This window comes from Pseudophryne corroboree, chromosome 7 (assembly GCF_028390025.1).
Source record: "Pseudophryne corroboree isolate aPseCor3 chromosome 7, aPseCor3.hap2, whole genome shotgun sequence".
NCBI lineage: Eukaryota > Metazoa > Chordata > Amphibia > Anura > Myobatrachidae > Pseudophryne > Pseudophryne corroboree.
Genome location: NC_086450.1, coordinates 296232299 through 296248793, shown reverse-complemented (window position 1 = coordinate 296248793; position 16495 = coordinate 296232299). Strand labels below are relative to the sequence as shown.

General features: G+C 40.0%; 1 pseudogene; it reads right to left on the bottom strand.

Annotated features, from left to right (window-relative positions):
* Nucleotides 1-15245: 15245 nt before the first annotated feature.
* LOC134946105 (5S ribosomal RNA) lies at nt 15246-15363 on the bottom strand (annotated as a pseudogene).
* Nucleotides 15364-16495: the final 1132 nt, after the last annotated feature.

Genomic DNA, 16495 nt, shown 5'->3' with positions numbered 1-16495 from the left:
TCTTTGCCTTTAAAGATACCGACCTCTAAGATGGGATAAACCTAAATATACTAGCAGTTACTATGTTACTGTATATAAAAAGTCAATGTGGTTCTTATAGGTTAATAAAAGTAAAATGTGCCCCTTACTATATTATTAAATGTAATATATTTCCCCTGTCAAAGAATAAATAGTAAGTCTGCATCCTATCAAGTAATAATTAATATATGTACCCTCGGTCACGTAATAAATACTTTGTGTGACCCCTTTAGGTAAATACTCTTTGAAAAAAAATTGTTAAACTTGGGTAAGCCTGCCTAATTTATAGATGTGCAGCAAACCAGGCCAAGTCTCTCATCGTAAATTACATTGATTCGGTTTAATGAAGCAAAATAATGCAATAAAAATTATTTTCAATAAAGAATACTGATTAATAGTCAGTTGTAATCCATAATAGCCATAATACTGTAAATGTGATATATATATATATACACACACACACACACACACACACACACACTCAAACCACTTTTGCAGTGAAAGGAAGGCACTCTACTTGAGTTAAATGTAATTGTTATATCTTTATTGCACACAGGGTAATGCGTTCATGTTGTAACCAACATTTCGATTCTTATACAGAATCTTTATCAAGGCTTGATACATTTTCAGTATGTACTGTCAGTGGTCACATCTGTTCATCCTGCATGTATGGATACGTACGGTCCCTCTGACAAGCACCTCTAATGTTGACAGACTGTTGATGAGAGTGCCAGAAAACAAAAAATTATATATATATATATATATATATATATATATACACAAATCTCCTGGTGCGGCACTCCTGGACTATTGGATAAATCACGGCTCAGATAGGCAGTGTATAGTAACGTTTCAGTGCCACTTTATTACGGCACCTTCATCAGACAATACATAATACAAAATAACTCACCTAAATAAGTGTACCCTCCACATGGATGCCAATTGCCGGAAGCCGAAGACCAAGACCTCCCACCTGGCCGGCTACTCGTCATCACTGACGTCATTCCAACTCACTCCTCACCTGGGCAGGCTAGAATTTCACTACAGCACCCACATTAACTACTGTATAATCATCAAAAGTGCAAGTGCATAATAAACATTTTAAAATTACAGATAGCACAAACCTAGAGCGCCCAATAATCTAATAATATTGTACTACATAATGGATAAAAGTATTGACTACTATAAATCAATCGTAATCACAATCTCATATTGACTACATACTAAAGACATCAAGGGCCTATGGAGTTAATGTACTATAATGGACCATTAATAATTTTATGTTGCCAGAATAACATGCCAGCCTATCAGTCCTACTAAAGAAACCAATTTAACCCCAGGTGTTCGTTAAGTCCCTTGGGGCTAAGTGTATCAAGTCTGAATATCCATTCAGACTCGCATTGCATTAATTTGAGTGATCTATTGCCACCTCTAAAAAGAGGTGGTATATGATCAATCATTCTGTATCGCAGCATACTTAATGGATGTTTCGCTCTACTAAAGTGTCGAGCTACTGGCTGCTCACTATCTCCTTTAAGGATCGCTGCCTTTATGGCACTACGATGTGCTGCCATCCGTTCTTTAAAGGCTTGTTCCGTCTTGCCCACATAGGACTTGCCGCAAGGGCAAATTATTTGATATACTGTGAATTTTGTATTACACGTTAAGGTGTGTCTAATTTTGTATTTATGGCCTGTTCCTGGATGATAGAATGTATCACCCGCAATTAGGAACTGGCATGTAGTACATGCACATCTTATACATCCCATGTTCCTACTGCAATACTGCACCCAGTGGCATAGTTCGATCTTACATCAGTTTTACCAGTATGTCACGCAAATTGCGGCTCCTGGTGTAGCAGCTCATGAGTTTAGTATTGTTTAATTTTTACTCTTCATCTGTCTGAACCATAGGCCACCATTTCTTCCAGATCTTACTGATATTAGTACTGTGTTGATTATACTCCTGAACCCAAGGGATCATATTAGTGCTTTTTGTAGACTTATTTTGTTTTAATATTACATCTCTATCCAGTTGGAGTACTTTCTCCTTAGCCTGTAATAGATCATCTAAATGATACCCTCTCGCATAAAATTTATTAATCATGGCATTCATCTGTTCGTCTGCCAACTTAGGGTCAGACGTAATTCTCTTTATGCGGAGTAATTGGGAATAAGGAAGACCCTGTTTGAGGGGTCTTGGATGGAAACTTCTACAGTGGAGCAGATTATTACGATCTGTTATTTTGGTATACAGAGATTTAATAATTTTACTTTCATGTTTCTTAATGAGAACATCCAAAAAGTGTACTTCAGTCTTGCTGATAGTATATGTGAATTTAAATGGAGTTCTATTATCATTGCATCTCTTTGAGCAACTACCATAGAGCTAAGAAAATTCCACGTGGGCTAAGAGTGAAAAACGGACCCACGATTGGCAAGCATGACCCGATGTTCTGCAAACGATGGGTGGCCGTAGCGAATAAATGCTCCATGGACTTAATACTACTTATAATAGAGCAATCCACTAAAGAGATGAATTTGATAAAGGATAAAATCACGGCTCACGAAGCTATCCATAAGGCAGCCCTACTCAATGATACAACAGTTAACTGGTATGATAAGTTAACAGCCCAGATGCAAGTGTTCAAACGTGATCTTATCAAATTTAAAAAAGAAAAAAGGATGAAGGTTGATGCCGATTATGAGCACAATACGGTATATCAATGGACCTGCAGCCCTAGAAATACATATAATAGAAAGCCTTTCTTTCGGAGGGGCAGAGGGAGAGAATATGCAGGAGGTTCATCCACAGATTTTAATTCATCTAGCACGGATACAGAGAGAAAACAACCACGGCAGAGATCCAAACGTAATTTTGGCCCTTTAGGTGTGACGACAAGAGCGAGATATATGGGCGAAGGAGGACAAGGGCACGAAAACATAATAGGCGTGGTGGACAATGGTGCCGACAAAATAGCAGGCACAAAACCACCCCGCCAGTAGAGAATTTAGTCGTAAACCTTTCCTCTTATGAACTCTCACCAGTGGAAAATAGAGTGTTGTCATATGGACTATCATTTGTGCCAACTAACACTTTTAAACCATTCCAATGGCAGGTGGAGCAACACCGCCTGTGTCGGCAACTAAAATTAAAAGAATATTTTTCCAAAGGTAATCCGGAGCAATCTAGTGTTGATGAAATACCACCAGCATTACGCAAATTACTACCTAAAGCGACATTTGACCCCCAGTCGTCAAATTCTACAATCAAGACGTTCATGAGAATGATGGGCAACGAGGTTGATAACCACATAGCGCATCCAACCCCCATCCGACATAATCTACAAAGGGACGAATACCAGGCATTGATGGGACTGTCAAAAAATGACAAATTGATTTTCAGGCCGGCGGACAAGGGCGGTGCACTTGTCATACAGGATATTGATAAATATATCATGGAGATTAATAGGCAACTTATGAATAAGGACACATACAGAATACTGGACAGAGATCCCACTACTTCATTTAAGATAGAATTGAAGAATTTATTGACACGTGCAGTCGACAATAAAATTATCACATCCAAGCTCAGTGGTGCTTTAATGCTTGAATATCCTAAAGTACCAATTATATACACTTCCCCCAAGATTCATAAATCTATGATAGACCCCCCTGGACGCCCTATAATTGCGGCAGTAGAATCCCTATTTCAACCCATTTCAGTATATATTGACACTGTTTTACAGCCTAGTATTCAAGCGCATCCAAACTATCTTATGGATACGTCCGCACTGTTGAGAAAATTAAATGCTCTTACAGATGTGGATGATGATATCTGGCTTTGCAGTGTGGATGTGACAAGCCTGTATACAGTGATCCCACATGATGAGGGACTTGCGTCAGTTAGACGTTTTCTTTATAATAACCCATTGTATACTGGTCCAGATCTTGATTTTTTGCTTGATTTGTTGTGTCTTGTACTTACTAAAAATTATTTTATGTTTGACGGTAAGTACTACCTACAGCGTATAGGTTGTGCGATGGGGTCCAGTGTGGCCCCATCGTACGCTAATATCTATATGTTCCAGGTAGAATCTGACATCTATTTTTCCAATCCCGAGATTGCTGGGAATGTGGCTTTTTATACCAGATTCATAGATGATTTATTGATATTTTGGAGAGGTAGTCAAGAATCATTTATATCCATGATAGAAGGACATAATAGCCAAGAAAGCCCTATTAAATTCACATATACTATCAGCAAGACTGAAGTACACTTTTTGGATGTTCTCATTAAGAAACATGAAGGTAAAATTATTACATCTCTGTATACCAAAATAACAGATCGTAATAATCTGCTCCACTGTAGAAGTTTCCATCCAAGACCCCTCAAACAGGGTCTTCCTTATTCCCAATTACTCAGCGTAAAAAGAATTACGTCTGACCCTAAGTTGGCAGACGAACAGATGAATGCCATGATTAATAAATTTTATGCGAGAGGGTATCATTTAGATGATCTATTACAGGCTAAGGAGAAAGTACTCCAACTGGATAGAGATGTAATATTAAAACAAAATAAGTCTACAAAAAGCACTAATATGATCCCTTGGGTTCAGGAGTATAATCAACACAGTACTAATATCAAAAAGATCTGGAAGAAATGGTGGCCTATGGTTCAGACAGATGAAGAGTTAAAATTAAACAATACTAAACTCATGAGCTGCTACACCAGGAGCCGCAATTTGCGTGACATACTGGTTAAAACTGATGTAAGATCGAACTATGCCACTGGGTCCAGTATTGCACGGAGTAGGAACATGGGATGTATAAGATGTGCATGTACTACATGCCAGTTCCTAATTGCGGGTGATACATTCTATCATCCAGGAACAGGCCATAAATACAAAATTAGACACACCTTAACGTGTAATACAAAATTCACAGTATATCAAATAATTTGCCCTTGCGGCAAGTCCTATGTGGGCAAGACGGAACGAGCCTTTAAAGAACGGATGGCAGCACATTGTAGTGCCATAAAGGCAGCGATCCTTAAAGGAGATAGTGAGCAGCCAGTAGCTCGACACTTTAGTAGAGAGAAACATCCATTAAGTATGCTGTGATACAGAATGATTGATCATATACCACCTCTAATTAGAGGTGGCAATAGATCACTCAAATTAATGCAATGCGAGTCTGAATGGATATTCAGACTTGATACACTTAGCCCCAAGGGACTTAATGAACACCTGGGGTTAAATTGGTTTATTTAGTAGGACTGATAGGCTGGCATGTTATTCTGGCAACATAAAATTATTAATGGTCCATTATAGTACATTAACTCCATAGGCCCTTGATGTCTTTAGTATGTAGTCAATATGAGATTGTGATTACGATTGATTTATAGTAGTCAATACTTTTATCCATTATGTAGTACAATATTATTAGATTATTGGGCGCTCTAGGTTTGTGCTATATGTAATTTTAAAATGTTTATTATGCACTTGCACTTTTGATGATTATACAGTAGTTAATGTGGGTGCTGTAGTGAAATTCTAGCCCGCCCAGGTGAGGCGTGAGTTGGAATGACGTCAGTGATGACGAGTAGCCGGCCAGGTGGGAGGTCTTGGTCTTCGGCTTCCGGCGATTGGCGTCCATGTGGAGGGTACACTTGTTTAGGTGAGTTATTTTGTATTATGTATTGTCTGATGAAGGTGCCGTAATAAAGTGGCACTGAAACGTTACTATAAACTGCCTATCTGAGCCGTGATTTATCCAATAGTCCAGGAGTGCCGCACCAGGAGATTTGTGTGGATGCATGCTACGTGAGGGCACCCGGACAGGTACTGTGATTAGAAGGAGTGCCGGACCATACAGATATATATATATATATATATATATATATATACACACACACACACACAGTGGAATCCATATCTCTAAATTCAATAAACCAAGTTGAATGATTTCAGGTTGATGTCATTGTCTAACAATTGATCAATTGGAGTGAATGAGAACACAAGAGAATCGCACGTGTGTCAGAGATTCACTAAGTTTAATTTCAGTTTGGACACTCCTTTATAGGAAAATGCATACAGTGCAATACATTGAATAACATTTATGACTCATACAATTAATCGGATACAAAAGCTTATTATACAGAAAATCCCTTATCTTATTGCTACTTCTGAGATGCGTATGAGCTGTGCGGTGGAGTTCATCATCCTACATCTTGTGAACATCTCCCTATCTATTCTCTCATTATTTCTGGGTGTAGTGAAGATTATAAGCATTCCAATACTATGACGTGAACAAAAACAATCTACTTGGTTGCTGTCAGAAATAATTTCTTGTGTTGTGAATAATACATTTACTTAGAGCTGTCTTAACTTATTTGCCTTTACAAGATGGAGTCTGTATGGGCATCTCTAGTATCAGATTTACCAATCAAAGTCCATGTCCACCTTAGCCATTGGAGGTACAGAAGAGCACGGGTAGCCAGCACACCAGTTAATATGCAATGAAAAAGTTTTTAATTTCATTTATAGCAGCAATGCTTAGACATAATATTCAAAAGAGTCATAAAATGCAGTCAGTTATCCGGGTATAACATATTTACCCATTCCTTCAGGATATAGTTTAAAGAGCCATCAGTCAACAAAATCGTTTCAGTGGTAACAGCCACCTCCACCCAGGACTGCCTAACCCATACTGTCAGCAGAGCCTATAAACACCTGCACTTGTTCGAATGCAAGCCAATCAAAAAAATCAAGACAATTAGACATTCAATCAGTATATTTAATTATGTGACTATATATGGACTTCCACAACACACAGCTCTGCAGCATGTGACCACATTTGATTGTGTCATTACCTACATCTACCAGCGCCAATGAGACTGTATTAACAACAATAATGTCCCCTCACCTGTCTGCCCATCGCATCATCAGAAGTGACGCGGACGGCGGCCGTGATTCAGACAGAACATCTAAGGCACTGAGGCTTGTGATGTGGTGCGTATCACCGGAAGTGACGCACGCACACGTGGCCACATGGTTAGCGGAAGTACATGCATTATTATTATTATTACATTTTATTTATAGGGCGCCACAAGTGTTTCGCAGCGCCATACAAAGGTATGGGGAGACAAAACTTAGCATTATAGTTAATACATAACAAAAATAGAGTACAGGTAACAAAGAGCACAACAATTCTCAAAACATAATACAGCTTAGATGTAGGTAGCGAGGGAGTAATCATTGCACTACTTTGGGCTGGCAGCCATAGATAGAGATGAGCCTTTACCAGTAGGAGAGAAAGCAGGTAAAGATGGTCGCTGAGTAGGAGAGAGCTGCGAGTGAAATGTGTCGAGAAGAGGGCTTTCACAACAAGAGGAAAGAGGGCCCTGCTCTGAAGAGCTAACAATCTAGTGGGGAGGTGCGACAGACAGATGACATGGGGAGCAAGCAAGCAGGAGGAAGCCTGGTGGCAGTATGCAAGCAAAGCAGAGATGTTCAAGGCATGGGGCAGGTGGATGGAGGAGCACTCTAAGGACTAGGTTATGCCTCAGAGGGGTACGCATTGATAAATAGGTGGGTTTTCAGTGCCCGTTTGAAGCTCTGCAAGGTCAGGGAGAGTCTAATGGAGAGGGGGGAGCGCGTTCCACTGAAGGGGTGAAGGGGTGCAGCACGGGCAAAATCTTGAACTCACATGGGAAGCAGTGACCAGGGCAGAGGAGAGGTGACGGTCATCGGCTGACCGTAATGGGCAGGAGGGAGTATGAAGGGAGAGGAGATTGGAGATGTAAGGAGCAGTGGAATTAGAGATGGCCTTGTATGTGAGGGTGAGGAGTTTGAAGAGGACTCTGTAGCGGAATGGGAGCCAGTGTAGATTTTGTCAAAGGGGAGTGGCAGATGTGGAACCGGTCGTGCCAAACAGGCACAAATGGGGGCAGTTAATCAAAACCAACCACCCCGCTGTGTCAGTCACTGCAAGTGGCACAATGCATGGTATAGTACAATAACATAGATGATAATTACACATATTGAACAGATTAAAAACACAAACAGATTAAAAACACGGTAATGGTACATCTATTAGTAAAGCAAGCTATATCTTAACATGCAAGAATACCATAGCATTATTCAAAATCTCAGATATAAAGTAGTAAACAACCTGCAGACTGTTCTATTTATATAGATAATATCCATATAACCTGCAAGAAATAAACATCACAGCAAAAATGATAGCAAAAAGTATTCTCCTGCACAGCAAACCCCCAAATGACAAAACGACAATTATAGAACAAAGAAATATTTCATGTGTACATAGGCGCCTTGTGTGACAAAGATGAAGAATGGCATGTGTTTATAAGCAAAAACACACTTTATTACAGAAATATCATAAAAACATATAAAACATATATTGCACTGATCCCAAATATAGTTCTCACCCTCTTTTGGATTTGCGGTGGGCAGATGGCTTTTATAGCAAAAAAGCAATCCAGTCCCGGTGGAATTCAGATGGCACCACCGCAAAAAGCTTTTTTTCCTTAAGAGGCAGAGTAGGGAGTTCAGCGAAAGAGTCACATGCAGATATCCATACCTTCTAAACGACGCGTTTCGGAGTGCAATCTTCTTTTTCAAGCTCGGATGGCATGGATCATATAGACCAGATATATATACCCTTATCAATTGACATAATCAGTATAATTGGGGCCATTTCCGTTTCCGGATTCGTCGACCGGAAGTGACGTGTGCGTTTCATTCTAAACTTCCGGTGATTCCATTTACTAATATCCTTTTAAAGTGCATGGTGCATATTCCCCCTTGTATGGATTATCAAACATATCAGAGGCTATTCGTGCTGGAAAGAGGAATGCTTTTATCGATGCTCCTCGATTAATGGAGACGCGCTATACTTCCGTTTTCGCTAACCGGAAGTGACGTATGCGTTCCACCGCTGCGTTCCATATCGCGGCCATTTTAGAAAAGTCTTCAAGTTTAATCAGGAAGTGGGCATACATTCCATTGTAGATCGTCATATGGTAGTGATCTTAATAAAAAACGGATCATTTTCACTTTCAGAAGTTAGGTGTTTATCTTCATATATGGATTTTATACAGAGCGGATAATTTCGATGCCATATCTCCTCAAACCTTCCTTTGCCGTACTTTATATTCCGGGCCAGTCCATCCCTAATACCGGGAGATAGGCATCCTTATGTCTCCATAGTTATCCTCATATCCATATTTGATTCAAAGAAGAAAGAGGAAAAAAAGGTGAACAATTAGAAAGAGTTGCACATAAAATTATAAAATATTAAAATATAGATGATAAAATACAGGGAAGGAAAACATTTAACGATCAGCTACTCTAAAAACCATCTTAACTCAAAATCTGAGTTATGTCCCTCAGGTTGCAAAGTATTCAAATTAAAAATCCACCTCATTTCACTCTGTGCAAGTTTCTTTTCTACATTTCTATATTTCCAATTTCCCTTAATCAATTGGATACCTGCCTCTTTACAATTTTTGTCTTTTAAGTAGAGATGAGCGGGTTCAGTTCTCAGGGAACCGAACCCCCCCGAACCTAGGGGATCCGGTGCCATCCGAGCCACAGCTTGGATGTTCCTGCCTGCCCCGGATCCCCAATCAAGGCAAAACCTCAGGATTCCACTGGCGGATCCTGAGGTTTTGCCTAGGACGCTGGTCTCCATAGTAACCTATGGAAGGCCACTGACTGGCTGAAAGAGCTGTCATCATGGATCTCAGCTAATCAGCGTTTCCCCATAGGCTACAATGGCCCCAAGATGGATGCCACAACAGCGCTAATAGTGCCGCCGCCTGCACTGCCGACACCACTGCCTGCACTGCCGACACAGCCGCCCACACTGCCGACACCTCCGCCAGCACTGCCGACACTCCCGCACTGCTGACACTACTGCACTGAGGACACTTCCAGCACTCCCATACTGCTGAAACTGCCGACACTGCTGCATCCCTGAGCTCCTGCACTGAAGATACCTCCAGCACTCCCACAGTGCCGACACTGCCGGCACCCCTGCACTGAGGACACTTCCAGCACTCCCACACTGCTGACACTGCCACACCCCTTAACTCCTGTACTGAGGACACTTCCAGCACTCCCGCATTTTCGACACTGCTGGCACCCCTGCATTGAGGACTCTGCCAGCACTCCTGCACTGAGAACACCTCCAGTACTCCCGCATTGCCGATACTGCCTGCACCCCTGCACTGAGAACACTCCAGCACTCCCACGCTGCCGACACTGACAGCACCCCTGCATTCCTGCACTGAGGACACCTCCAGCATTCCCGCATTGCCGACACTGCATGCACACCTGCACTGAGGAATCTGCCAGCACTCCTGCACTGAGGACAACTCCAGCACTCCCGCATTGCCGACACTGCAGGCACCCCTGTACTGAGGACACTGCCGGCACTCCTGCACTTAGGACACCTCCAGCACTCCCGCAATTGCTGACACTGCAGGCATTCCTGCAGTGCCGACACTGCTGGCACCACCACACTGAAAACACAGCTGACAACCCCGCACTGAGGACCCTCTGTCACAGTAAGTGCACTATTGGTGTATCTAACCTGCACTGTATCTGACCTGCACTGTAACTCATGATGTATCTGACCAACACTGTATCTGACCCACATTGTATTTGACCTGCACTGAAACCCATGCTGTATTCGACCTGCACTGTAACCCTTGCTATATCTGAACAACACTGTATCTGACCCACATTGTATTTGACCTGCACTGAAACCCGTGCTGTATCTGACCTACACTGCACCCAACCCGCATTGTATTCGACCCGCACTGTATCCAACCAACACTGTATTTGACCTGCGCTGTATCTAATTCTATTCCATTTTTTGTGGTTGATTTGCACATAAGGCATGTTCCACAACGATGGAATCCAATGCTTCATTCGCTGGCCCCTTTCTCATTTTTCAGCGAGCTCTGTACCAGCATATTCTTAAGAGATGGTGCCTTTTTATAAATAAAACTGGGTTGGTCAGGTATAATATCACATAAGGTCGGATCATCCTTCAAAATCCTCCAATTTTTTCTAATAATACCTTCCACCTTTTTGTGATGGGCTCCATATTTAGTAATATAGGCCCATTCGTACCGAGCGTCTTTTTCTGTGGGTTTGGGTTTTTCTTTCATAAGTTCTTTTCTATCTATAATATGAACTTTTTGTTTTGCAATTTCCAAGAGGGATTTGGAGTATCCCTTTCGAACAAAACGTGCGGTCATTTCATCTGTTTGTTCATGCAAAGTGTCTATATTAGTGCAGTTTCTTTTTAGTCTTGTAAACTGGCCCAACGGGATATTTTCCAACCATCTTTTGTGATGTTCGCTCGACATCTCAATATAAGAGTTGGAGTCTGTTGGTTTTTTATGTGTTTTAGTACATATTTGCCCATTTTCTATGTATATGACCAGATCTAAAAAAGATAGGGATTCCACACTCTTATTAAAAGTCAATTCTTTATTATAAGTATTTTGATTAAGACTATCGCAAAAAAGATTTAATGATTCTTCCCCTCCCTGCCAGATAAAAAACACATCATCTATGAACCGCCACCAGCATACCAGGCTTGCCCTCAGAGAGGGTGAATGAATGACATTCATTTCCCAATATGACATAAATAAATTCGCATAACTGGGGGCAAACCTGGTGCCCATGGCGGTTCCCCTAATTTTAATATAATAACAACCATTAAAATTAAAATAATTGTTTTTGAGAATAAAATCTATGGACTCTATAATGAAGTTTTTTAGATCTTCTGAATAATCACTGATGTTTAAGAAATAAGTTATGGCTTCTTTACCCTTTTCCCATTCAATGATTGTATATAGACTGGTGACGTCAGCGCTAACTAAAGTGCGATTCTCATTCCAGGATATTTCTTCCAGCTTTCTTAATACATCTCCTGTGTCTTTTAAATATGAGGCTGTTTTGACAACCAATGGTTGTAAAAAGAAGTCTACCATCGCTGAAAGATTGGAGGTGATGCTATTCACCCCCGCGATGATAGGTCTCCCTGGCGGTTTGGTAGGGTGTTTATGTACTTTGGGAAGTACATAAATGGTAGGAATAGCTGGATCCTGAATACATACATATTCCATTTCATTCTTAGAGAGAATCCCCTTATTGAATGCTTTATTTACCAGTTCAAAAAGCTGTTTGGTTATATTTGAGGTGGGATCGCTTCTTAGTTTTTTATATGTATGCTGGTCTCCCAGTTGTCTATTGATTTCCTGTAGATAATCTTTTTTATTCATAATGACCACCCCGCCCCCCTTATCTGCTGGTTTGATGATAACTTCATCATTATTCCTTAAGGATTCTACAGCAGTAAATTCCTTCTTAGTGAGGTACGAATGGGCCTATATTACTAAATATGGAGCCCATCACAAAAAGGTGGAAGGTATTATTAGAAAAAATTGGAGGATTTTGAAGGATGATCCGACCTTATGTGATATTATACCTGACCAACCCAGTTTTATTTATAAAAAGGCACCATATCTTAAGAATATGCTGGTACAGAGCTCGCTGAAAAATGAGAAAGGGGCCAGCGAACGAAGCATTGGATTCCATCGTTGTGGAACGTGCCTTATGTGCAAATCAACCACAAAAAATGGAATAGAAAGAAAAACGACACAATTTGAAGTAGGGGGAAAAAAGTATAAAATAAGAGAATTCATCACCTGCCACTCACGTAATGTAATCTACCTCATAGAGTGTAATTGTGGTAAACTCTATGTAGGGAAGACCACGAGAAGTCTGAAATTGAGAACTGCGGAACATGTGTATAATATTAAAAAAGGACTTAACACTCACCCGCTATCAGAGCATTTCTCTTTGGTCCACAATAAATGTGAAAAAGGAATAAAGAGATTCCTAGGTATCCAATTGATTAAGGGAAATTGGAAATATAGAAATGTAGAAAAGAAACTTGCACAGAGTGAAATGAGGTGGATTTTTAATTTGAATACTTTGCAACCTGAGGGACATAACTCAGATTTTGAGTTAAGATGGTTTTTAGAGTAGCTGATCGTTAAATGTTTTCCTTCCCTGTATTTTATCATCTATATTTTAATATTTTATAATTTTATGTGCAACTCTTTCTAATTGTTCACCTTTTTTTCCTCTTTCTTCTTTGAATCAAATATGGATATGAGGATAACTATGGAGACATAAGGATGCCTATCTCCCGGTATTAGGGATGGACTGGCCCGGAATATAAAGTACGGCAAAGGAAGGTTTGAGGAGATATGGCATCGAAATTATCCGCTCTGTATAAAATCCATATATGAAGATAAACACCTAACTTCTGAAAGTGAAAATGATCCGTTTTTTATTAAGATCACTACCATATGATGATCTACAATGGAATGTATGCCCACTTCCTGATTAAACTTGAAGACTTTTCTAAAATGGCCGCGATATGGAACGCAGCGGTGGAACGCATACGTCACTTCCGGTTAGCGAAAACGGAAGTATAGCGCGTCTCCATTAATCGAGGAGCATCGATAAAAGCATTCCTCTTTCCAGCACGTATAGCCTCTGATATGTTTGATAATCCATACAAGGGGGAATATGCACCATGCACTTTAAAAGGATATTAGTAAATGGAATCACCGGAAGTTTAGAATGAAACGCACACGTCACTTCCGGTCGACGAATCCGGAAACGGAAATGGCCCCAATTATACTGATTATGTCAATTGATAAGGGTATATATATCTGGTCTATATGATCCATGCCATCCAAGCTTGAAAAAGGAGATTGCACTCCGAAACGCGTCGTTTGGACGGTATGGATATCTGCATGTGACTCGTTCGCTGAACTCCCTACTCTGCCTCTTAAGGAAAAAAAGCTTTTTGCGGTGGTGCCATCTGAATTCCACCGGGACTGGATTGCTTTTTTGCTATAAAAGCCATCTGCCCACCGCAAATCCAAAAGAGGGTGAGAACTATATTTGGGATCAGTGCAATATATGTGTTTATATGTTTTTATGATATTTCTGTAATAAAGTGTGTTTTTGCTTATAAACACATGCCATTTGTCATCTTTGTCACACAAGGCGCCTATGTACACATGAAATATTTCTTTGTTCTAGTACTTTTAGGGATGTGGTGTTCCCTTTTGATTGTGTAACGGCTGCCTACTGTGACATTTATTGTGCACTTTTTGGTTAAAAACTTCTTTTCTACCAAAACGACAATTATAGAAACAAAGAAAAAGTGAACTCCTCATTAAGACCAGATGATGCCATACCAGGGCCGGACTGGCCATCTGGCAGTTCTGGCAAATGCCAGAAGGGCAGATGGACAAATGGGTTGATTCAGCCGAGCAGCAGAAATGCCTCCTGGCTGTAAGTTTGCTTGGTGGGTGGGATTTCTCTAAAACGCGGATGCATTACACACAGTACATACTGGCCTAGGCCACTGCTGAGTGTGACGGTAAAAAAATAAATAAACAATGTCTCTGAGAGAGACTTCCTACATTTACACTGAGCTGTAAACAAACATGGGTTTGATTCAGCACTGGTGTATTGTCATCAGCAAAAAATTCTATATTAACCATTATATGCCAGATATTTGGGCAAAAAAATGCCCCTATATGTTTAACTGGTGGTGCACCCAGAAGTCAGTAATTGCTTACTGTAAACCTGAGGTAAAAGAAAAAAGAAAGTAGACTACTTTGTGGGTGCACTCTATGAAGGAATAATGAGATATTTTCAAAAGTTAAAACCTAACTTTTATAACAAATGATAAAAAAATTATTATTTAATCTCCTGAGAACAAATAAACAAACAACAATTACAAAGACAAATCAAACAGAACAATTATAAGACAAATGAAAAAGCGGTTGGCAGTGGAAGCATAAACGGCTAAATATTTTGAATAAGTATAATATCTATAATCAAAATATATGCAATCCAATCCAGCTGCAAGAAAAATTAATTAATCATTGTGCAAATACAAACTGTGACAGACTGGTATAAATAGTAGAGTATCTCAAACCTTGCCTAAAATAACTCAAAAGTCTATGTATTGAGGTGATGTTTGGAAGGCAGGCTATGGGGGATTTTAGGTGGGATGCCTCTAATAGTCAAGTTAGAATAATAGAAAAAATGTGAATCTGCTGTCAATGTTAGACAGGAGTTTCTCCTAGTTCTAAACCTACTGCACCAGGTATTCCCTGGTGGTCCCCCACCGGGTACTAACCTGGCCCTCAACTGTTTCGCTTCCAAGATCGGACGGTATTGGGAATAAGCAGTGAGGTATGATAGTAGGTTATCCGTATTATTATGCAATTATCTCCTGAATCATTGATGAGAGCTCAGAAAATACTTAGAAAGAGAAAGTAAAGTGGATCTGCTTTTGGTGTTAGGTGATGGACACTTGTCCCACCAGCTGGGGAGCTGCCGTGGGAGGAGAGGTCCCTCAAATCACCAATGCGAGTCCTGAATCAAAAAGAGTATGATATAAGGAGGGCAAATCCCTGACCTGAGAAATCCGAGGTCAAAATTGCCTTCTATGTATCCACCATATTAACACACTGCTATTATAACTCTGTGGAGTGGTTATTGTTGCTCTGCGAATAATGGAATGTAGAAAATAAATAAACTGTTTCTCAAAAAATCAAGATCAGGCTATTTACAACCACAGCCTAGAATATGGACCTGTTTTGTATCCATAGACCAATTATTCTTGTTCTACAATTAGTGGAGTACCCAATGTTGGCAGACAAAAAATGAAGGTCAGACTCCTACCACAGAACATCCTCGTTTGCAACAAATGTTTCCATTAGAAGCACAATAGTAGCAAGCTAACCTTTCTAGGCTACAAATGTAGCTACTTGGGATTTTCACAGACCACAGGCAAAAGTGAAAATTAAAGTATTTCCTATACAAGAGCTTAGTTTCCACTAAACATTTTTTTTAACGATATAATGTTAAAAGGACTTGAGATCTGAAAAGCAATGAGTTAGAAATAGCTATAAAGACTCTAATATGGACAGTCTATATATTCACACACTATAAACCAATCAATTAGTACTTTGTGTATGAAAAGCAAAAGCGACAATTCACCCTATGTTATTATTTTTTTTTAAAGATAACTGAACATTAAACGGGATTGGCCCAATAAGGATCGTAAGAAGTGTGTATCAGCCTAAATCTCCCCAAATAGAGTAACACAGTAGGGCTCTAATAGTTAATAGTAGAATGAGCAGAGAGAAAAAAGAACAACAGTATGGCTAAATTGAATTAACCCCGAACATGACTAATAATCATAAAGTTTGTGTACTAAAGTGGCAAACTAAGGCAGTTCAGGTCAATGTGTTGGACGTAGGTGAAGAGGCTATAATTGTCTTTTCTTCTTGTAATTTAGTACACAAACTTTATGATTATTAGTCAACTCATTTT